Below are 25185 nucleotides of genomic sequence, written 5' to 3'. Positions count from 1 at the left end.
TATTATAATAGAAAGTATTTCACTGGGGCTGGCTTATGGTTCAGAGATGTAGACCATTATCTTTGTGGTGGGTGGCATGCTGGAAAACATGGTGCAGGAGAAGGAGCTGAGAGTCCTACATCTTGATCTGAAGACAACAGGAAGTGGACTGGGTGCCACACTGTGCGTAGCTTGAGTATAGGAGACCTAACAACCCACCCCGACAGTGACACACTTCCTCCAACACCACCTAATAGCACTACACCCTTTGGACACTATTTTCTTTCAAACCACCATCACCACCATACCCAACTTTTAAAAATTTTTATTTAGACAGGTCTCACTATGTAGCCCTTGCGTGTTTGGAAGCCTGGAACTCACTATGTACACCACGCTAACCGCCAAAGGTCTACCTGCCCCTATCTGTTGAGTGCTGGGATTGAAGGTGTGGGTTGTGGTACCCCCAGCCACACCCAGCTTTTGTAAAAAATTTTATTTTTTAAGAATGACTAAAACAAAAACAAAAACAAGAATGAATCAAAAGAGTTACAGGACGTGCCCAGTACTTTCTAGATGCAAAGGGAAGTCCACTTACCAAGCAGAAAGAAAGAAAGAAAGATGATTCTATATCAGGATTCTTTCTTTCAACATACAGGTTTTATTAATAGAGTCTGGCTAGAGCTGGGAGAACAAAATTCTACCCTCTGAGAGTTTGTGACCTCACAATGGCTGGATTCCTGAGGCCTGGGGCTCCTCCCTGGAGGAAGAAGAGGAGAAGTCAAGGTTGCCAGATGCCCAGGGTCACGGCAGGAAATCAGCCACAAGCTCACTGAAGCCTGCAAGAAGAGCTGCAGGCCCTGTCCCCGAGCACAAATGGCTGTCCTGCTGGGTGCTTTGCTGTACCTGTCCATTCTCCTCCTCTGCTTCTTTCTGCTCATCTGTTACTGCGTCTATCTGCAAGAATAAGCCCAGACTCCTGAAATCGGAGGCTGAAACCTGGTGGGAGCCTTGGCCAGCCTGGCATCCAGGGTCACTCAGCGGTCCCTAAACTGCTCCAGGGGCTCCAGGGACTGCTGGCACATACAGTTGTGCAGGCTGTGCACAGGGCACACTGTTGGCATCGGAGTCTGTGACTGGGAGGCACAAGTGCTAGAAATGCTGAGCTGATGCCACAAAAATGTATGACTGGAGGGGCACACTTTCCCAGGAAGCCACCTCTGGTGCAGCAGAGTGACCCTATGGTACATCATCTGATGCTTAAAACAGCAGGTCCTTCTAATAAAGACTCCTAAGAATAGCTCCTAATAGTGTATTTGTGGGGCTGACCCCCCCCACACCCCTGCTTCATAAAGCAAAACAGAAGAATATTAAGCCCAAGGTAGTGAGACTGTGCAGGGCTACTGGAGATGAAGGAGAACGTACACGCAGTAGGCGAGCTCTCTGAGAAATGCAGTCCTTCACTTGGTGGATTCTGAGCTCAATGTTTGGTTACCTTCTGAGCTGAAGTGTATTCGTTGCTTCTCTTATTGCTGCAACAAGATGCCTGGCACAAGCCTGTTAAAGAAGGGAAGCTTTTTTGGGGCTCACAGTTTAAGGTTACAGTCCGTCGTGGTGGCAAAACGTGAGGCATCTGGTTGTTCTGCATCTGAGATCAGGAAGTGGAGAAAGATGATGCTGGTGCTTTTCTCTCTCTCTCTCTCTCTCTCTCTCTCTCTCTCTCTCTCTCTCTCTTTCCTTCTTAATTGAGCCTCGAACCTATGGAATGCTGCTACCTACATTTTGAAAGAGATTTTCTAACTTAGTTCATCCACTCTAGAACCCCTTTTATCCCCTAAGTGATTCTAGATACTGTCAAGTAGACTTTGGTTTTGTTTTGCTACATGCTGAAGAACAGAAGGTCCTGAGCAGGCTAGACTTAGCTATATCCCCACTCCCTTGTAGCCCAGGCTGGCCTCACACTTTCAATCCTCCATTCTCAGGCTTAACAGTGCTGGGCTCACAGGTCTGCCCCATTGCACCCTGGGAGATGTTTTCTGGAAGAAATGTTAACTACTGGTCCCATGTTTTAAAAAGTTAAAGGAGGGCTGGAGAGATGGCTCAGTGGTTAAGAGCATTGCCTGCTCTTCCAAAGGTCCTGAGTTCAATTCCCAGCAACCACATGGTGGCCCACAACCATCTGTAAAGAGGTCTGGCGCCCTCTTCTGGCCTGCAGGCATACAGACAGAATATTGTGTGCATAATAAATAAATAAATAAATAAATAAATAAATAAATAAATAAATAAATAAATATTTAAAAAAGTTAAAGGGTTCTTTTTTCAAATTTTTTCTTTTTTTCATTAAGATGATTTTGTTAAATATTTTCAAGGTGTATGTTCGTTTTATCAAAGGTTTAACTTTGATGGGGAAAAGCAAAGGTCAAACACTGTTCTCGATTGTTTTTAAGATTTGTTTATTTGATAGATTCAATGCAATGCCCAGCAAAATTCCAGCAAAAAATTCAAAGACCTCGAAAGAATGGTACTCAACTTCATATGGAAAAGCAAAAAACCCAGGATAGCCAAAACAATCCTGTACAATAAAAGAACTTCTGGAAACATCACAATCCCTGACTTCAAACTCTACTACAGAGCTACAGTATTGAAAACAGCCTGGTATTGGCATAAGAACAGACAGGAGGACCAATGGAACCGAATAGAAGACCCAGATATCAATCAACACATCTTTGAACACCTGATATTTGATAAAGAAGCAAAAAATATCAAATGGAAAAAAGAAAGCATATTTAACAAGTGGTGCTGGCATAACTGGATATCAACATGTAGAAAAATGAAAACAGACCCATATCTATCACCATGCACAAAACTCAAGTCCAAATGGATCAAAGACCTCAACATAAAGCCAGCCACACTGAACCTTATAGAAGAGAAAGTGAGAGGTACACTTAAACGCATTGGGACAGGAGACCACTTCCTAAATATAACACCAGCAGCACAGACACTGAGAGAAACAATTAATAAATGGGACCTCCTGAAACTGAGAAGCTTCTGTAAAGCAAAGAACACGGTCAGCAAGACAAAATGACAGCCTACAGAACGGGAAAAGATCTTCACTTATCCCACAGAAGTGGGCATCACTGGCTGCAGCTGAGGACGTATCCTGTCAGGACCCCTAGGGCAGGCCAGTGCAGATGCCTGAATACTACCATTCCTCCCTTTTGTTTATTAGAAAAACGTGAGGAGTTAGAAGGGGGTAGCAGGTGAGGCGGGGATGAGGGCGCTGTGTTCTGAAGACTGCTTCATGCTGACCTGGGGCCTCACGATCTTTGGGGGGACTAAGAAAGCTGGGGTGCTGGCCACATCCTGGATTATCTGGCTGTTTCACTTCACTGTCCAGGCTCTGTAGAACCATCAGGTGCTGCTTGGACCTGACGAAATGCTGTTTGAGTGGATCCAAGTTGACTCCCCGCAGCTCACAGGAACTTAAAGCACCACTCCCATTCCAAACACCACGGCATCGCCTGGACTCTCTCTCCGACTCACCAGGGGACGCAGGTGGTTGATCACCGAGGACAGTCAATAGTAAAAAGTGAAACAGAACAATTTGTACCACACTGGTAAGGAGGTCTCTGAGAAGACAAGGAAAAGCGACAGGGGAAAGATCACCAGGGCCAAATGAAAATAGTTGAGTAAATAAAAAGCAAGGGAGAGCCGGTGTGTACGGAGCAAGAGGAAGCTGGTTTCTCCACCTGACCTGCACACTGCAGCAAACAGGACATTTAGAGACTGAGACCAGACAGAAAGAGTGACATCACCCTCGGTCCTGAACGATTCCCAGCATCTCATGTGTGCCCAACATCACACCCAGTCCTACTCTGGTTCATTACAACTTTCCTGATTAGTGAGGCAGGATCACGCTCTGGGCTCTCCGGTCATCCCTTATTATTAATATAGCTAAACCATATTCTGGGGACAAATAACCTTGATTCACACAGTCTGGTTTTAGCTGAGAAATCACTTAGAAAGAGCAAGCAAGGGGCTAGAAAGATGGCTCAATGGTTAAATGCATATACTGCTCTTCCAGAGGACCTGGGTTCACGTGCACATACCCACTCACACATAGACACATACATGTATTTACAAGTACTAAAAATGACTTTAACAGAGACAGAGACCCACATTGGAGTACCGGACTGAAATCTCAAGGTCCAAATCAGGAGCAGATGGAGAGAACACGAGCAAGGAACTCAGGACCGCTAGGGGTGCACCCACACACTGAGACAATGGGGATGTTCTATCGGGAACCCACGAAGGGCAGCTGGCCCGGGTCTGAAAAATCATGGGATAAAACCGGACTCGCTGAACATAGCGGACAATGAGGACTACTGAGAACTCAAGAACAATGGCAATGGGTTTTGATCCTACTGCACGTACTGGCTTTGTGGGAGCCTAGGCAGTTTGGATGCTCACGTTACTAGACCTGGATGGAGGTGGGTGATCCTTGGACTTCCCACATGGCAGGGAACCCTGATTGGTTTGGGCTGACAAGGGAGGAGGATTTGATAGGAGAGGGAGAGAGAAATGGGAGGCGGTGGCGGGGAGGAGGCAGAAATCTTTAATAAATAAATAAAGAAAAAGAAAAAAACCAGACGCATGCTTAGGTGAATGAATCACAATGCATGGGTGAGTGGGTGGATATTTTAATGCATGTGAGGACAGATGGGACAACAGGATGGATGACGACTGAGAGGAAGCTGACGTTCCACACATACTTACTGGCAAAATGGATGCATGGATGGATGAATAAACGGTTTGGTAGAATGGAAGCTAGGACTAAGGAAGGAGAGAGCCTTGCGGGAGGGTTAGCATTTCAGTTCTACTCCCGTAGGGGGCGCTGCAGAGCCACGCGCACAGGCTGGCTGTGCACTGGTGCAGCTGGAGCCTGCAGCGCGCGCAGCCGCAGCTGGGGTAGACACCGCGGTGTTGAGAAGTGTCCTGCGCAGTCCTACACTGCGGCACTCACGCACTTTTTATTTCACGTCTCAGCTCGCTAGGTGAAGTCACCTCGGGTCTGCGCTCTTGGCCGCCTCCAAGACCTCCAGTCTCCTAAACTCGGGAAACCCAGGACCCCAGAGGTTAGGGTGAGAGTTTGAACCTCCCACCCTTGCGGACTGTGAACTTCCCGGGATATTCGGAAAGAGTTCTTTGGTGGGTTGCGATCTCGGTTTCCCGGGGCTGATGACCCAACCTCTGGGGAGGGAGCCTTCGTGGGGGACAACTTGGGGACGCGGTGTCAGCGCCCCTGGGAAGAGATGGGAGGGTTGGGGGCTGAGCCCTGGTGCCTCAAATTTATGTGGCATATGAAGCCGCCTGTCTTTTTCTACACAGGGTCCTCGGACTGTTGACCTGCGTTCAGATCTGCATCCTTTCAAGTTGATGAGCCCAGAATCCTGGGACGCCGCTCTGGAACTCCGGTGTGGTGTCTTGCGGTGAAACCCATTTCCAGTGGTTGCTTCCCTTCTCTTAGCCAAGGCCCTCTTGACACCACGAAGGATGACGAAGCTGGTCTGCGGCAGCCCCTTACCCCTATTCTCCGCACTCTCTGGTGCGCGCCACTGTCCAGGAAGCAGGAGTCCCGGTAAGTGCTGCGGGTGCACCTTGAAGCCAGAGTGCTCCCTTGCCTTTCCGTGGGTACCAGCAGAGGGGTGGTGTGGAGTTCAGGCAGGTTCTGATGACAGCCCATCAAAGACCCCGTGCAGGAAAGTCTGGTGGGGTCCTTGGGAGTCTGGACTCAGGCCAGAAAGACCCCAGGTCCTACGTGAATATAGTTCATTCCTTCTCAGGTAGGGAAGCTGCAAAGGCAGGTTTGTGCCTGGTTACATGGCAGCTCTGCCTTATCTGTGGTGTTGAGTGAAACCGATTTCTCATTTTGACCCTAAATTGGTCTCCTTTTGGATGGCAGGTAGGATCTTATCTGAAATGATGGTTGCACAGGGCTGAGGTCTTTGAAGTTGGCCAACCTTTTTCCATTTGAGGATCGTTGACAGGAGACAGGATAAAGGAACCTTCTCGAACCTCCTCAGTTTACCCGAGCTTGCACAAAAGATCTGAAAAGTGCTCTGTCATAGATGATTTTGTTGTTCCTGTGATGCTGCCAACGCCCCCCCCCCCATGCTGAGTCACCAGAAAATGCTGCGTCACTGCGTCAGGAGAAAATGTTGCGTCACAAATAATCCAGTCTCCCTGTATCTGTTTTATGTGGCTCTTGCACTGGGACCTCTTCATGTACTGCCCAGAACCGATTTAACCAGTGACATTTAGGTGCTTATTTAAAGGTGCCTCTTGTTTACCGCAGAACTGACACCTTGGTGCAGAGGGGCCACGAGAGAATATCTCTACCTTGCCAAGAAGCTGCTGCATCACAGTGCTCCCATGGTAAGGTCTGTACTTAAGATGACTGTGTCACACCCCCACACCACCACAGTTGTGTAGCTTGGTCTGTCTGTGGGCTCCAAGCAGTGGCATCAGGACCTGTCCCTGGCGCTTGAACTGGCTTTTGGGAACTTATTCCTCACAGAATGCCTCACCCAGCCTTGATGCAGGGGGAGGAACTTGGTTCTGCCCCTAGGTGATGTGACAAGCTTAGTTGACTCCCGTGGGAGGCCTGCCCCTTTCTGAACAGAGGAGGAGAAGTGGGCAGGTGGATTGCGGGGGAGGGAGAAGGGTGGAAGGAGGGGGAGGCAACAGGAGAAGGGGGGGAGAGGAAACTATTGTCTGTATGTAAAATAAATGAAAAAATTAATAAAACAAACAAATAAAAAAGATGGCTGTCCCCAAGGGATGCTCACAGGTTCCCAGAAATGGAATAGCCTGAGAAGTAAATGGACAGAAGATGAAGGTGACTGTATCCAGTGCCCCAGTTTTACTCTTTTTGGGCAATGGTGGACATCTGATTCCTGTTGTGCCTGCTTCAGTCCCAAGTCTCCAGTGATTCCCCCTTGTTTTGGTGGGTTAGCAGCAGCAAGTCTGAATCAGAAGCAGGAAGGATGCTGCATCAAAGCCCCCTGTACCCAGGTCTGCCTTAGTGAGGGTTTCTTTTTTTTTTGTTTTTGTTTTTTGTTTTTTTGAGTCAGGGTTTTATAGTAGCTATGGTGCCAGTCCTGAAACTTGCTCTGTTGACTAGGCTGGCCTCGAACTCACAGAGATCCATCTGCCTCTGCCTCCAGACTGCTGTGAATAAAGGCATGCGCCACCACTGCTGGGCCTTAGGGTTTCCTTCCTTCCTTCCTTCCTTCCTTCCTTCCTTCCTTCCTTCCTTCCTTCCTTCCTTCCTTCCTTCCTTCAGATTTATTTACACGTATACCATATCTTGCCTACACACCAGAAGAGGGCACCAGGTCTCATAGATGACTATGAGTCACCATGCCGTTGCTGCGAATTGAACTCAGGAAGAGCAGCCAGTGCTCTTAACCTCTGAGCCATCTCTCCAGCCCTAGTTAGGGTTTTTACTGCTGTGATGAAACACCGTGAACAAAGCAGCTTGGGAAGGAAAGGGTAGTGTTTGACTCATACTTCACATCACCGAAGGAAGCCAGGACAGGGACTCAAACAGGGCCAGAAGCTCGACGCAGGAGCTGATGCAGAGGCCATGGAGTGGTGCTACTTACTGACTTGCTCCCTTGCTTTCTTACAGAACCCAGGACCACCAGCCCAGGGATGACCCCACCCACAATGGTTTGGGTCCTCCTCCATCAATCAATCGCTAATTAAGAAACTGCCCTCGAGGCTTGCCTACAGCTGGATCTTATGGAGGCATTTTCTCAGTTGAGGGTCTCTCCTTTCAGATAACTCTACTTTGTGTCAAGTTGACATGAAACTAGAGCCAGGGCAATGTCTTGTGCTCCAGAAAGCAGAACAACTAGGCTGTTTTCCTTAGTGTCAGGAGACCCCCCCCCCCAGTTCCACAACCTAAGAAATCTTGCTGTGTGTCTTCCTTCTGTTTCACTTGTTGGCCGTGTGAAAGGAATTTTTATAGGATTAGATGTACCTCCTCAGTCCATATACCCAGCTGAACTGGCTGATCTCAGCTTCTGCATTTGACAGCAAGCCCTCTGCCCTCTCTGCTCCTGCGTTTGTAAGTGATCAGGGGGAGCCCATGCCCTGGTCATTGGTAGTGCAGGCAGAGGAAATGTGGAAAAAATGGTCCTGTGTTGGGAAGGTCCACACCATGCCTTTCAGTGCTGGGGGCTTTCCTGTATGTGATTTCTCAACTCTACATACACTTGGGCCCCTAGGCCATTGGAGCTACCCCACAGGCACATCATTGCTGTCACTGGGACTTTTGCTTTCTGCCCTGGGTTTTAAGGTCTCCTAGATGGGCAGCAAGGTCATTGCCAGTCCACAGTGGCACACTGCCACACACCCACTGCTTGCATCATTGTGTCCTGTTGGGGGGGGGTCACTCAGGTCAGTGATGTAATGGTGGCGGCTGCCCTGCCCATAGACCATACACAATGAGCATTGAAAGAGTCAGAGGGAACAATGGGTTTGTTCTGGAAATGAGAGCCAACAGTTTCGGGATGCTTACTGTCTGGGGACTCCTGTGCCAACCTGTTTCCCCATACCCGCCATGCCCTGCTGCAAGCAATGGCAAGCCTGGTGCTTATCAGCGTCATGTTGTTTTCAGGTGAAGCCACTCTCTACAGAAGCATCATGGGAGCTGTTAGGAGCATTCTAGACCCACCTGTACTTGAGGTAGTTCTCTTGCCCAGTTCATTCTCTGCAGTATTGGTCCCTTGCCTCTGATACAGCACCATGCATCTTGCCAAGGGCTTTGAGGGATCATATAAGGGTACACTAGACATGGAAAACTGGGTCTGTCACTCTCAGTCAAAGACCGACTCAGAACTTCATTGCCAGTATTTGAAAAAAAGAGAGAAGGATGGTAGGTGACTTTTGTTCTACTTGAGCACATATGTCTGTCCCAAGTCCTACTAGTTCCCAGCATTTAGAAGTGGCCACGGAATGTCTGTGCTCTGGTCCTCCACAATGCAGAGAGCGGAGCTTCTGAAAGCCATTTCCCGTGTTTGAAAGGTCCTGTCCTGTCCCTCTCAAATGCTGGCGTCTTCTCACCCTCCTGCTTCCCCCTTGCCCGCCAGTTCAGCCTCCCCGAAGGACATGGGCTACTGTGTAAAAGTCAGTGATGGGAGCCATCTTGTTTATGTTCTTTTTGTTTTGTTTGTTCATTTTGAGACAGGGCCCTACTATGTAGCTCTGGCTTGGCTGCCTCTGTCTCCCAAGTGCAAGGATTAAAAATGGCATGTGCCACCATGCCTTTATAGGAGATATTTTGGCTTAGCCTTTCTCAGCTTCTCTCCCTGCTATCAGAGAGCAAGGTTTTGATACTTTAGAGTCTAGAAAGGCCAGGGTGGATTACACATATGTGTAGGTGGGTGATATGTACCCACTGCTACAAGGTTTTCCTAGAGATGCTACATTTTTCTCTTTTTTTTTGAGAGGGTATCTCTTTATAGTACTGTATCCTACTTTATAGCCCAGGCTGGCCTTGAACTCACAGAGATTCTCCTGCCTCCACCTCTAGAGTGCTAGAATTAAAGGTGTGCCCAACCATGCCCGGCAGAAGTGATCTTCTGGAGTTGGTGTGCCTTTGAAGAAATGTGATTCAGTGGACTAAGGAGGGAGCATAAGAGGGATGGGCTTTGAGGTTGAGATACAGGCCATTAGTAATAGCATATAGGGAAGACTGCTGGAAGGAGGGACCTTGGTGGGAGGAGCCTTGAGAGTGAACCTCTGAGCCACGTCTTTGCCATTTATACGACTGCTCAGTTGTCCTGCGGAGAGCTGTTTTAGACAAACAGGACTTGTTTTCATGGTGACTCTTTATCTCTCATTAATTAGGAGCATTCTTACCGGCATCCGTGTGGAAAGACCAAAATAGGAAGACAGTGTAGGGAATGTGGCCCTAACTGTTTCACCATGATCAACGGCAGGAGTCTCATCCAGGTGAGCTACAGTCAGGTGACTGGGTCGGGAGATGCATTTTGAAGTGGAAATTATAAGCTGCTGGCTTTGCCTGACTTTCTGCCTTAGGCTATTGTGGTGGTGTCTGTGGGTGCCACATAGCACGGAGAGCTAGGTTCCTGCCACACAACGTGCCTCCCTCCAGACCTTGCTGCCATCGGCTCACCATCGAGGAACACCCTTTTATTTGGTGAGTATGCAGAGGGAAGAGCCTTGACTCTGGAGACTTGGGGACCAAAGTCAGAGAGACCCTTAAGCTGGTTTTGTAACTCCCCTTAGAACCACAGAATGCCATGTGGCACCAAGGTCCTTGTTCTCACAGGTGAGCACCAGGGAAACAAGGAATATTAAGCACGCAGTGTTGTCTCTTCAAAGGAAGAGATATATAACTGTTTTCCACCCAGAAGGCTGGGAGTGGAAGTGCTTAATATTCTACTGACCTTCGTGCTATCTTTTTGACCAAGACCGTGCCAGATCCTCCCCCAGACTTAAGATGTCACACATAATCAATCAGATGGGTGGTGGTGGTACATGCCCTTTATTCCACAGGTCTTGTATGGCAGAGGCAGATGGATCTCTGAGTTCGAGGCTAGCCTGGTCTACAGAGTGAGTCCAGGACAGCCAAGGCTACACAGAGAAATTCCTGCCTTGAAAAACCAAAAATAAATAAAAAAATTTTTAAAAGCTGTCATGTGTACTCAATCTATAGAACCCATCTTTATGGAGATGTCACGTGTATTGTTTTGATGTATTGGGCACACAGGAGTGTGTTAATTATCACCAGAACATTGTTTCACCAAATTATGCTGGTGTCAGACTCTTGAAGTTTGAACCAACACTTAGCCGGGCGGTGGTGGCGCACGCCTTTAATCCCAGCGCTTGGGAGGCAGAGGCAGGCGGATCTTTGAGTTAGAGGCCAGCCTGGTCTACAGAGTGAGTCCAGGACAGCCAAGATTACACAGAGAAACCCTGTCTCGAAAATAAAACAAAGCAAAATAAAATAAAAGTTTGAACCAACACTGGCTATTGAGTCATGTTGAACTAGACTTGCCCTTTTCCCTCATCTGGCAAAAAAAGATCATTACTTGGGTGGCAGTGGGGCTAATGCGGTGGTACCTATGGTGGTGGTACTCGTGGAGGTGGTAGTAGTGGCCATGCCCGCTTGGGTAGTACTAGTGTTAGTGGTGCCGATGGCGGTAGTGCTCGTAGGGGTGGTACTGGTGGTGGTGGCAGTGGCATGGGCACAACTAGCGACCAATGCGAGGGACTCAACTCTTAGAGAAGGTAAGATTTTTCTTTTAATAGACTCGGGTCGGAGTTCGGTCCTGTCACCAATAAATTACAACTGTAAGTAAGAGAGTAAAATAAGCTTGGGTTCTTCTCAGCCCTCTGAGATAAAGCATTCTATACAGTTACTGATAATGTTTGTTTAAGACCCAAAGGAAGAAAATATTGAGAGCAATAGCTCTGCAATGTGATGTCTGTAAAATTCAGTCCATGGCTTCCTGACCGAGAACATTGGAACTGCAACCATGAGGTGGGGGTCTACAGAGAAAGTCCCAGGACAACAACTCGGTCTTGAAAAACCAAAAAGAAAAAAAAAAAAAAAAGACAACTGGCAATGCATAGGAGCTAATGTAAAAAGGGCCCATGAAAGAGGAGATAAAATTCCCGTGCCAATTATTTTCCAAGCTGGAGCACAGTACTGTATTGCTCGGACTCAGGAGGATCATTGAAAAAAGAATTTTTGTTTCCTCTGCAGGCCAAGTGGACTCCACTGCTCCTGGAGGTCACCCAGGTCAGGGCATGTTCATGTTGCTGTCACATCATGTGTCGCATCCATCCAGCCACATGCTCTCAGTCTTGCAAAATAAGGAATTTTATCTCGTCTTCACATAAAAAATGAAGACTTTCTCACTCCAGACCTTTCAGGCACTGAGAGACCAAATACCACCCAGGTTCCTTGGTATTTATGATTTCTAAAATTTCATTTTTTAAAATTTACATTTTTATACAACATAACAAAAAATTTATGAATAACAATGTGAACAAGCTTCACATGAATTTAAGGGAAAAAAAAGGGGGGGATTTATATAAAAAAAAAAAATTTTTTTTTTTTTCCCTTAAACGGAATTTAGGGGGGAGGAAAAAAAAAAAAAGGTTCCCAGGGAAAAAAAGGGAAAAAAAAGGGGGGGGCAAATTGGAATCAAGAAAATGTTTTAGAGTATTTCTTCTGGATAATATGGTGGCCAAGGACTGAAAAGATAATTGCATATTTCTCAAATTTCTTTGGAAGGCAGAAGGAGTTAAACCAGAAATGTAATCAGTATGAGTTAGATTATTTTAAAGTTTTCGCCTAAAATTATTTTTGGTAAAGACTAAGAACCTGTTAAATGTAGAAAGAACTAGCACCTTCTGGAAGGTTCTTCCTCCGTGGAACTGGTGTACGCATTTTTGTTTTGTTTACAGTACCAGCTAGACATGTTCTTTCATGCTCGCATGGGAAAGCACAATTGTTTTTCCCTTCAGGATTTTCTGTGATTGTTTCTCAGTACTTCTGAAATATACTGTTAACCTAATAGGAGAGTCTTCTTGAACTCAAAATTAAAATTGCCCTAAATTTTAAAGATTCCCAAATCTTACATAAATAGCCTTAGGTTTAAATCTTTAAAAGTTAATGACCATTGCAAATTAAGTAAGTTCTACTTATGTTTTGGTTTTGTGCTTCCCTGAGTCTGACATCAATGATCAGACTCTTGACTAGGGAGGAAGTTAGAGGAGGCTCATGCATGCCGATCCTCTATTGCAGGCTTATTTCATACAGTATTATGAACTGATTAGTAGGGAGTACTTCTCACATCAGCTTGACATCTAGAACTAGGGCTGTCTGTTTGTAGCCTTCTCTGTCGGGTGCCCAGAGGCCTTGTGCTTAGTGTGCACCAAAGGCACGCACAGTGCCTCCTGCTGATTAGTCAGCTGCACAGCACAGCTCCAGGCAGGACACGGGGTCCTGAGGGCTCCAGGAAAATTCCTGGTGTCATATCTAGAGCTTGATTTTATCAAATAGTTCCTTATACATTTCCTTCCTAGGACTCCCATTGCAACTGAAAAACTGATAATGAACCTGCTTGTACTAGCAAGCACTTTAAAAATTTTTGCAAGGTATGGAATATTAATCGTGTTACTGTAATTCCTTACAATCGTCAGGGTCAAACTATTGTAAAACAACACTATCAAATACTGATACACCAATTTAAATCCCCACAAACTATGCTACATTTAGCTATACTAACTTTCCTTTTTCTCATTTTAAAAGATAATGCTTTTTCTGCTTCTGATGAGCATTTTGCCCTAAAGGAGACACAACCTAAAGTATATGTTAAAAAGCAAGATCTAACTAACCACTAGAAAGGGCCCGATGTTTTAACATCGAGGCAAGGCTTATATCTTACAGAAGAGAAATGAAGTCCCAGATGGCTCCTGCCCTGACATATCCAACAAGGACAGCATCCCGGAGACACCAGACGAACCAAGTGCCTACAGATAGACGACAAAGCCATCAAAAGGAGACGTCCCAAGAGGAAGAGGAAGCCAATAACTTGGGGGAGACATCAAGACTTTAACTTGTCAAGCCAAGACTTTGGGGAAACAATAAGGACATAATACTACTGACCCCCAAAACAATGCTGTTACATTTACTGACTATATATTACCTGTTAATTCTCAGCTTGCCAGTGCAGAATCCAAATGCCTTTTGTCAGGGGGACTAAAAGACACCCCTGTAAGGGGAGAGAATATGATGTTGTTTTGCTATGCTAAAAACTGTTTTTATCCCTTGGCACCAGTTGTCTGGACAAAAGAGGGTATACAAATATCTAGTCACATGCATGGGGGATATTTCAGTCGGACTAATCTAACTGATTAATCCAAATGTAATAATACAGATTTTAACGTAATATCTGTGCTCTTTAGAAGGTTCTGATAGTGGAAATTTTAATTGTATGAAGATGAAAAAGAATATCTGATGTATTGCTTACTAACGTTGAACCAGCACCATCTGCTGGTCGTGTTAAATCCAACTGCCTTCTTGCCTATGTATGGGTGAGGTTTTATTTTAGATCCATACCCTGAAGTTTTCTGTGCCATGTGCCACCATCCTCTTCCCCACCTTAATACATTTTGAAGTGTGCTGCCCGCTTGTTCTTGCCTTCCCAAGCCAGCCCCTCCACCTTCTCCTTGTGCAGTAAACTCCCATGAGCACCCCAGCCTCCAGCTGTGTCTAGTTAATGTGTTCTTTCACTGTGTCCTCCACTGGGCAGCTGGCTTAGCAGTGTCACCTCCTCCAGGAAGGGCACCCCTCACCCCTGGGTCACATCCCATACCATTCACGCAAGCAGTTCTATGACTTCACAGAGCAAACAATCCAAAGGGCAGATTTCTCTTTCCTAGCACTGACCTTGCATGGGACAGGGCCATGCCCTTGACTAAAGGACTAATATGGTGTGCTGGAGAAAGGCCAGGGAGAAGTTAGGAAGCAGGGAGGCAGACTAGGAAGTCTGGAGGATGGCATTTTACACCGAGTAGACTGAAAGTCACCTGGGTGTCGGGATGGCTGTAAATGATTTTCTCACCTCTGTAGCCCGTTTAAGCATCATCACAGTGTAGACCAGGATGGAGAGGAGCTCTCCTTACGGATACCAGACCTAGTGTGATATTGGAAGGTGATAGGGGCTGTTCCTGGTTATTCATTTCTGCCAGCCATTAAGGTAAAGGTGACAGCTGGGTCTGACCAGGGTTTGCAGTCAGCACCAGGCTGGGGCATCCCTTGTGACCAGGCTCTACACCTGCCAACTCCACCTCTCCTTAATCTGACCTTAGCAGTAGACCTGGGAAACACAGTCACCCAAGGACAGCCATTGATAGACCTAAGCTATGATCTTTGTTGGGGACCAATGACAAAGATGAACAAGACTACAGATTCCTTCCTGGGGAGCGTCACTGTGTCAAGAATCTGAGTGATGGGCTGCAGGTAGAGAAATAGAAGAGAAAGAAACTAGGCCTCCACAGCGGCACCTGGGAGAGCAGAGCACTGAAATCTTGCTCCGGGTGAGAGCAGTATCTCAGAGTCTTACAGGCAGATGATTGCCCAGTTTCCAAATCACATTTATGCACTAATTTTAATTAGCTTACCATATAAAATTGTAATTCCAGGGGCTGCAGAGGTGGCTCAGTGGTTAAGAGCGCTTGTTGCTGTTGCAGAGGACCTGGTTCAATTTCCAGCACCCATGTGGCAGCTCATATTTGCCTGTGACTTCAGTCTCAGGGGATCCAATGCCCTCTCCTGACCTCTAAGGGCACCAGGCACGGACATGGTACTTACGTACCTGGAGGCAAAACATTCATATACATAAAATGAAAAGTAAATCTTTACAAAAATTATAATTTCAACCCATGAGGCCCAGAGGTGCAGTCATCTCTGATTTTTTTAAAGTGTAGTCATGTGATCAAGATTCCTGTCTCTTTTCTTTCCATTTGGCGACCACTATTCCAATTACTAGAGGGAAGAGTGAGTCTCTGTTCATTACTCCCAAACATATCAGTGGAATGCCTAACACCTGGAGGGTTCCATAAACACAAAAGAATGAGGCATAATTCTGTAGGCGGCCTTGACAGCATGTAACAGAAATAGTTCGTGCAGCTCCCTCTGCCTCCATGTTAACACCTACCATGTCTCCAGGATTCCTGGTCCAGCCTTTGTCTAGAAGCCAGCTAGTGAGAACATACTGGCATGTCAAGTTCTAATGTAGTCACTTAATTGCGGTGGGACCTGGGGCACCTTCTTTTGCCTCTCTGAACCTCAATTTTTGCCTATAAAAGCTGACCACAAGTTAGCACTTGCCTCAAATAGCAAGGACTGAATGGGATGACACGTGTTAAATACATGACGGAGTACCCACCTCGTGCTCAGTGCTCAATAAATGTCAGCTGTTTTTGTCTGATGAGCATATATAGATGACTGATAGATAAAAAGAATAAGAAATACAAAAATGCCCCCACAGTATCCTCCTCTGTTAAGGTGACATCACATCCCTTCTGGTCTGCTCATCTGCAGGCATCTAGTTGTTAGTCATCACTGTTGACTGGTTGAACTTGCACTGAATGCCACACATGGTATTAGCTAATACAATTAATTACCTCATTTAATCCTCACAACTCCGTGAGGCAGATTTTTTTTTTTATTGAGAAAAAAAAATTTCCGCCTCCTCCCAATCCGTGAGGCAGATTTAACTGACCACCTTTCACAAGATGGAAGTCAAGGCTTAGAGAAACAGAGACCCACTCCGTGCCCAGCGAGTGGCTCGGCCAGTACTGGCTTTCTCGGTGTGCGCAGTATCCAGAACTGGTCACAAGAGGCAGGGGATGCCTGCCCACTGGTGCTAGATTTCCATGGGAACCTGAAATTTGAGGCACTTCGCTGGTCCTTCTAGCTGCTCAGACTGCTGCCATGGTACTCACTGACCAATAAACACATCTGCAGGCATTAAAAAATGCAGCTTAGAGGGATGGAGAGGTGGCTCAGTGTGTAAGGTACCTTCTGAGCAAGCATGAGACCTGGGCTTGAATTTACAGTATCCACATTAAAAAAATACACACAACATACTGGTGTAGCAGGGTGCAGGCATTGGGACTGGTGGATTCGCACTGAATCTATAAGATTCAGGTCCAGTGAGAAACCTTGTTTCAAAGACTAAGGTGGACAGTGATGGAGGAAGACATCAGATGTTAATCTCTGGCCTCCACATGTATGTTCATGCAACTTACACACAGGTACACAGATAATGCACAAACACACACACACAAAATATACACACACACACAGGCCATTGTAGGCCCATATTCTCCAAGCATGAGGTGTTGTAAAGTGGGCATTTCAGGTGTTTGCTTTAAGTGTTGATTTTTGTCTCTGCCTCCATTTGCTGCCACCAGTAGGCAGCATAGCAGGGAAGGTATGAGCAGAGACAATCCCTCATATGCTCAAGATTTACAAAATAAATACACCTGTCTTTTCCTCATGCATCAAGGTCATTGAGAAATGCCATTTTGTCATTTGAAGACATTTGGAGTACAGCTGTGGGAGGTGTACTTTAGTGCTGTGAAATCTTGAAAAGGTTTCCAAGTGTGTGTAGGTGGGTTTTTCTGTGTCCCAACAGTAGCTCCCAAATAACCACAAGAGACTTAATATCAATTATAAATGCTCAGCCGATAGCTCAGACTTATTAATAACTGTCTCTTACAACTTAAATTAACTCATTTCTATTAATCTATGTATTGCCATGTGACTTGTGGCTTTACCTGTCCTCCAACATGTCTTGCTCCCTCCATGTCTTCTGGCGACTCCATTGACTCTGCCTTTCTTTCTTCCAGCATTCTCAATTTGACTGCCTTGCCTGGCTACGGGCCAGTCAGTTCTTTATTAACAATGAGAGCAACACATTTTCACAGTGTTCAGGATTATTTCACGGCAATTGTGTTGGTTTAAATGAAAATGAGTGCCATGGGATCATGTTTGAATACTTGCTCCCCAGTTAGTGGAACTGTTTGGGAAGAACCAAGAGGTGTGGCCTTGTTGGACAAGATGCCATTGGGAGTGGAGTTTGAGGTTTCAAAAGTCCTTGCCAGGCATTCTCTCTCTTCTCTCTCTGTCTGTCTCTGTCTCTGTCTCTCTCTCCTGCCTGTGAATCAGGATGCTCTAGCACCACGCATGTCTGCTTCTGTCCACGATGATAATGAACTAACCTCTAAAACTGTAAGCAAGGTCTCAGTCAAATGCTTTCTTTTATAAGAGTTGCCTTGGTCATGGTCGTGTTCTCTTTACAGCCATAGAACAGTAACTAAGGTACGCATTATGGGCTGGACATGTATGGCCTTTGATGTGTATGTTGACACCCTGGGCCCCATTGTGACTATATGAGGAAGCAGGGCCTTGGAAGGCATCTGCTTCTTTTCCTGTGGCTGTGATAAAATAATATGACAAAGGGAGATGGAGATGTTCTGACTCACTGTCCAGGTTACAGGGGAGAAGCTAGAGAGCTGGTCATGCCGCATCTGTAGTCAACAAACAGGAAGGGGCAGACACATGCTGCTCAGCTTTCTTTCTCCATTTCTACAGTCTACAATCTCCGCCCAAGGAATGGTCCTGTGTTGTAGGAGGCTGCTTGTTTGTTCCCGGCTGTTCAGCCCTGAAATAACCACATAGAAATTGTATTAATTAAATCACCACTTGGCCTATTAGCTCTAGTTTCTTATTGGCTAGCTCTTACATCTTAATTTAACCCATTTCTATTAATCTGTTTATTGCCATGTGGCTGTGGCTTACCGGGCAAGGTTCCATCCGGCATCTGTCTCTGGCAGAGCTACATGGCTTCTCCTGACTCTGCCTTCTTCCTCTCAGCATTCAATTTAGTTTTTCCTGCCAGGCCCAATACAGCTTCTTTATTAATCAATTGTATTCACAGCATTCAGAAGAGAACCCCACATCAGTCCTTCCCACAATTAAGATGGCTCTTCCCACGTCAATTGACCTATGAGGCCTATTTCCCAGGTGATTCTAGATCCTATTAAGCTGACAACACTAGCCATCCCAGAAGGTAATTAAGTTCCAATTAAGCCCTGAGGGTGTGGCTCTAATGATGGCTTTTGCGTCTTTCTGAGAGAGACACCTGAGTTTCCTCCCTCTACCAAGCTCAGAAGGCAGGAAGGCAAACCAGGAACAGGCCCCTCACCAGGAATTCAGTTGGCTATCTCCTTGAACTTGGACTCTGGGCTTCCAGAACTTTGAGAAATAAGGTACCCAGTCCACTGTGTTTTGACACAGCAGCCAGAACAGACTGAGAGAGCAACAGGCTTGCTGTTCTGGGAGGACAGACAAACGTAAGAGTTGTGCTTTGCCAACCAAGGATGCCCGGGGCACACCATCTGGGCTGCAACAGGCCAGGTGTATTGATGAATTTTTTTCCCCCAAGACAGGGTTTCTCTGAATAACAGCCCTGGCTGTTCTGGAACTCACGCTGTGGACCAGGCTGGCCTTGAACTCAAAAGAAACCTGCCTGCCTTTGCTTCCTGGGTGCTGGAGTCAAAGTCATATGGCACCACCACCCGACTGAAGTCATGAATTTGAACTGTGTTCAGAGGTAAAAGCCAAGGCTGGGACCATCGTCCCCAAAAAGCTCAAGAAGGACCATTTGTAGCACAGAGCCTCGAACTCATCCTGAGACAAATGTGAGTGTCAGTCAGTCATCACATCCAGAGAAATTCACTCTGTACATGAGTACTCTGAAGAGGAAAACATGGCAGTTGGAACCCACAGGGGGTGAACTTGCTCTGGGGTCCAATTATTTATTCTGCAAGCTGGCACTCATGGCCCTGGCTAGTCCAATCACGCAACTGGGAAAATTTTAAGGTATAAAATGCTGGCTAACAAGACCGATGAACAACATGGAAAAACTTCAGGTACCCTTGCTAGATGAGTAACTGGCTGCACAAAGTCACCTGATTCTTTTTGATAGCATCAATCCTGCCCTATGGGTTGGAATGAGTTCAGCCAGACCCAAAGAGAGCTGAAACCCTGATTTGCCTCTCAGTGGGAGAAGCATCAGTTACAGTATAATGAAACCTGTAGGATGGGTCATACCATTGATTGATGGCTATCTCTGGACAACATTCTGTTCTGAGAGTCAAACCATTGGTCCTTCCTTTTTTCCAGGATGATACCTTTTAAACACTATACAAAGTGACATTTTAACATATATATATGTTATATATCAATACAATTTATATATAAATGGTTCTATGTAAATACAGTTATTCTGCACTTCCAGGTAGTGATTGTGCTGTGGAGCAAATGAGAATCAGACTGTGAACGAAGAAAACAGTGTCTTACTCTGCCCAGCAGCTCCTGTGTCTGTTAGTTTATTATATGTTTGCTGTCCTCATGTTTCAAAGTGTTCAGATATTTAATCTTTAATTTTCCCTCAAGGAAGATGTGTGTGTGTGTGTGTGTGTGTGTGTGTGTGTGTGTTTTACGTTCCTTTAAGTGAAGCCCTCACAAAAAAAAGTATACAAAAAAAATCACCACTTACAGAACAATTCACTTGACTCTAAACTTACATCAACCTTTGACACTAAACTTTACCTTCTCAGCCACATAGCAAGTCTTTATCCTTAAAAGCCATATTTTAAGGTCATTAAGTAGTGGTGTCTGTTTGAATTGTTATATTGATATAATTTTTGGTTAAAACGTTTAGGTGAGAAAAAAAAAGAAAAGCAAGCAGCATTCCTGTAGAAGACCATGCTTTAAATATACTAAAAATTGCTGGGCGGTGGTGGCACACGCCTTTAATCCCAGCATTAGAGGGGCAGAGGTGGCCAGATCTCTGTGAGTTCAAGTCCAGCCTAATCTACAAAGTGAGTTCCAGGACAGACAGGGCTGTTTCACAGAGAAACCCTGTCTTGAAAAACCAAAGACAGACAATATATGTCTTAGAAAGTAATAGTAACCAAATCAGGTTCTGGCATAAAATAGACACAAAGACAGTGGGACAGAACAGATAATCCAGATATAAATGCACAGAATTACAGCCAACTGATTAAAAAAAGATTTTTATGTGTATGTTTTCCTTGCATGCATGCATGCATGCATGTGAGCACTGTATGCATGTATCATGCCTGGTGGTGAGGAGGGTTGGATTCTCTGGAACTGGGGTTACATAAGGTTGTGAGTTGCTATGTGGGTACTGAGAAATGAACCTAGGTCCTCTGGAAGAACAATATATATGTTTAACTACTGATCCATCTCTTCATCCCCCAGCTAACTGAATTTTGATGAAGGCAGAAAGGAAAAGTCCTTTCAGACCAAGGCTCAGGAGCTAGGCATGGTGACACATGCCTATAACCTTTAAACTGGGAGAGTGTGGCAGGATGGTCATGGACTGGAGGCCAGTCTGGGATCATAACAGCATCCTGTTTTTAAAAACTGCAAGAAATATGGATATTAATATGTAGAAGAAAGAAACTAAACTTCCATCTCTCACTGTATACAAAATAGCTTAAGAGACTAGAGAGATGGCTCAGCAGTTAAGAAGAACACTTATTACTCTTCTAGAGGATTTAGGTTTGGTCCCCAGCAACTGCATGAGTTACAGCTCACAGCATCTGTAACCCCACTTCCAGGGAATGTGACACTCTCTGTAGAGAGAAGTTTCTGTCCCGTCTGGTCCTGCAGTCATTCAGTACCAAATAAGCACACAGAGACTTGTATTAATTACACACTGTTTGGCCTCTTAGCTCAGGCTTATTATTAACTAGCTCTTATAACTTAAATTAACCAATAATTCTTATCTATGTTTAGCCACGTGGCTTGGTACCTTTTCTCAGCAAGGCATTCACTTCTTGCTTTCTCTGCATCAGACTTATGACTATATTTCTGCCTTTCATCTTCCCAGAATTCTCCTAGTCTGGCTGCCCTGCCTATACTTCCTGCCTACTGGCCTACTGGCCAATCAGCATTATAATAAACCAACATGTGTGACAAATCTTTACAGTGTACAAGAACATTATCCCACAGCAACTCTCTTCTGGTCTCTCCAGTCACAGGAATGCACATGGAGCACAAACATAGATATAGTAAAAACACTCATACATATAAAAGAAAAAAATCTAAACAACAACAACAAAACAAAAATCAACCAACCAAACAAAAACCCTAAAACTTAAAGTGGATCAAAGGCTTAAATACAATCAAACTACTGAAAGAAAACACGTGTGAAATGATCTGAGCTTTGGTTTAGGAAGATTTTTTTTGTTTTTCAAAAACAAAAAGCAAAAAGCAAAAAAAAAAAATTGTCAATTGAATTGCATCAAATTGCAACTCTCCTGAAGAGCAAATGAAACAGAGATGTGACCACCTGTGGGAGAGGGAGAAAGATTTGCAAACTATTCATCCAGGAAAGAGGGTTAATCTGTAGACTATGTAAGAAACTCAATTCAATAGTAAAAAAGCAATTAATTTGATTTTAAAATGGGCAAATGTCATAGGTAGACATTTTTCAGAAAACATTAGCCAAATGGCTAACAAAAAAGTCTATGAAAGAAAGATTAATTGGGGAACTGTCAAGAACTACACAGGAACCATAGGAAGATTTCATCTTACCCAATTTAGAATGGCTATTTTTTTTTTTTTGATTTTTTGAGACAGGGTTTTTCCACAGCTATTGGTTCCTGTCCTGGAACTAGCTCTTGTAGACCTGGCTGGCCTCGAACTCACAGAGATCCACCTGCCTCTGCCTCCCAAGTGCTGGGATTAAAGGCGTGGGCCACCACCGCCCGGCTAGAATGGCTATTATAAAAGAGATTAAAGGTAGGGCTGAAGAGATGGTTCATTAGTTGAGTACTGCCTGCTCTTATAGGAGAGTCCTAGAACCTATGTGGTGGCTCATAACTGCCTGAACTACCTCTGACAGTTGTGAGCCACCCTGTTCTGGCCTCTGTGGGCACCAGTCACAAAAGTGGTACACAGACATACATGCAAGCAAAACATCCATACACACAACATAAAACATTTTAAAAATTAAAAAGAGTAAAGGTAAGTGCTGACGGGACAGAGAGAAAGGCAACTCTCATACACTGTATGAGGATATGAGGAAATGTAAATTACTGCAGATATTGTGGAAAGATCTGATCTAACCACCCTCCTGCTGGGAGAGAACATATTTAAAGGAATTGAAATCAGAATGTTAAAGGGACACTTACACTCGCATGTTATGGTATCACCGTTCACAGCAGCCAAGACATGGAACCAGCCTCAGTGTCTACTGATGCACGAATGAATCAAGAAAGTGTGGCATGCAGACCGGTCTTAGTTAGTTAGTTAGGTCTGTTGGAGGCATTTCCTCAACTGAGGCTACTTCTCTGATGACTCTAGCTTGTGACAAGCTGACACACAAATCCAGCCAGTACAATACCCAGTGGAATAGTAAACAACCGTAAAGAGAATGACATTCCACCCTTCACAGCAACGTGGGTGGAAGAATTGGATGTCATTACGAGAAGAAAAATAAGACAGGCACAGAAAGGCAAACACTGCGCATCCTTATATACACATGGCAGCTAGGAAGTTAATCTCAAAGTAGAGGGTGCATGGGAAGGGCAATTAATGGTACCGAGATGCAGCTGGGTAGGAGTAACTTATGTTCTACTTTGCATAGTGGGATGACCATGGTTGATTTTCAAAATACCTAGTGAAGAGAAACTTAATGCTCTCAACACACACACACACACACACACACACACACACACACACACACTACTGTATATCTGATAATAGATACGCTAATTACCCCCTGTGATGGTCAGTTTTCATTGTTGACTTGCTACAATCCAGAATCACCTGAGAAGAGTCTCAGCAAAAGACAGATCGTCCAGATCAGATTGTCCTGCGGAGGATCCTACTGATTCAATTAATTGATGTGGGAGAGGAGGGCCCAGCCCGCTGTGGGTAGCACCATTCTCTCAGGCTTGGGTCCTGGGCTGTGTAAGAGTGAACTGGGCTGATCATAAACATGCGTGCATGCGTTCTCTCTCTGTTCTTGACACTTGGTGTGACTAGCTGCTTCAAGTTCCTGCTGCCTCAGCTTCCCCACAAATGATGGACGGTAACGTGGAATTATGAAGAAAAGAAACCCTTGCTCCTCTAAGCTGTTTGCTGGTATTTTACTACCGCAACAAGACACTAAATTAAGGCATCCTATCTGTTCATTACCAGTTGTTTATATGAATACATGTACACAATGAAATGTCACACTGGACCTCATAAATATGTGTACCATGTACAATTACTAGGTGTCAGTCAAAAAGAATATCAAAACACGATATAAATTACATGTTATTGAGTTCAAATCTGTATCCACTGTGGAAAGTGCAGTTATAGATATAGATATATATATATATAAAAATGACCGGAAAAAGCAACAAGCTAATTTGTAGCTGGGTAGTTATGAGTTTTAAAACTTCTATTTGCTTTACTTCTCTTTTACATTATTTTCTTTTGTGAAATAAAAATGATAAAAACGTCTAGGTGCCTCAAGTCAGAATGGAACACAACTTCTTTTCCCTATTTAAAGTAATGGAAACACCCCTCCCAAATGGTTTTCCTTTAAGGAACAATGTTGTCCATGAACTAAAGTCTCAAGGTGGAGAGGCAGAGGTTTTCTTCGCTTTCCCAAGTATTCTTTTCTTTTTGAGACGTGATTTCATGTAGCCCAAGCTGGCCTAAAATACTCTGTGTGACAAATTAAAAGATGACTATGCCACCATGTCTGGTTTGTGCAGTGCTGAGAAGCAAACCCAGGACCTCATGCATGCCAAGCAAGCCCTCTATCTATTAAGCTACATCCCACGAACTTTAAAAAGGTTTCAAGTCCTCTGTGTCTGTCACTTTTCCAACTCCTATCACCTGTTGCTCTTCAAATCTATCATTCATAACTGATTTACTCTAGATGTCCAATAATCACAGTGGTAGGAATGTGGTCGCAAGAGGTATAAATCAGATCCACCACTCCCTCCTTAAGGCAGAAAGGCAGTACAGGGGCTGTGCATCAACCTCAGTATATCTTAGAAAAGCAGGCTTCCTTGCCTTGTTTTATACTTCTTGGTAAAGTCTTTCTCGAGGTCTCAAAATGACCGCTACATCTCCTGGTATTGTTTGATATCAGGGTTCCAATCATGAAGTAGGGGAAAGTTGAAGGACACAGTTTTCTCCAGGACTTCCTGTATAGCCCAGGTCTCTCTTGGAACTTTGGTTTATGCTTTAGGGGTTAGGACACTGCTATGCTCTGTCAAGGGTCAAGGGGGATTTGTTTTTTTGGCCTCTGTAGTGTAAAAAAGGGAAGGAAAGATGCTTGGAGGAATGATTGAGTTTCTATTTTTTATTTATTTATTTATTTTATTGAGAAAAGGAAAAAAAAACAAGTTTCCGCCTCCTCCCAGCCTCCCATTTCCCTCCCCCTCCTCCCACTCTTCTCTCCCTCCTCCCACCTTTCTCCCCCTCCCTATCCAGTCCAAAGAGCAGTCAGGGTTCCCTGCCCTGTGGTAAGTCCTAGGTCCTCCCCCCTC

The 25185-nt window shown here is 45.0% G+C and overlaps 2 non-coding genes across 2 annotated transcripts; both read left to right on the top strand.

Annotated features, from left to right (window-relative positions):
* The first annotated feature begins 8100 nt into the window (after window positions 1–8100).
* On the top strand, window positions 8101–8233 carry LOC113457860. Its single transcript, XR_003378348.1, has one exon. It is a non-coding gene; the product is annotated as a small nucleolar RNA SNORA71 (small nucleolar RNA).
* A 742-nt stretch (window positions 8234–8975) lies between these two features.
* On the top strand, window positions 8976–9109 carry LOC113457861. The gene has a single exon (XR_003378349.1). It is a non-coding gene; the product is annotated as a small nucleolar RNA SNORA71 (small nucleolar RNA).
* Window positions 9110–25185: the final 16076 nt, after the last annotated feature.

This window comes from Microtus ochrogaster, linkage group LG8, assembly GCF_000317375.1.
Source record: "Microtus ochrogaster isolate Prairie Vole_2 linkage group LG8, MicOch1.0, whole genome shotgun sequence".
Taxonomy (NCBI): Eukaryota; Metazoa; Chordata; class Mammalia; order Rodentia; family Cricetidae; genus Microtus; species Microtus ochrogaster.
Note: the sequence above shows the minus strand (reverse complement) of the source record. Positions and strands in the feature narration are given on the sequence as shown.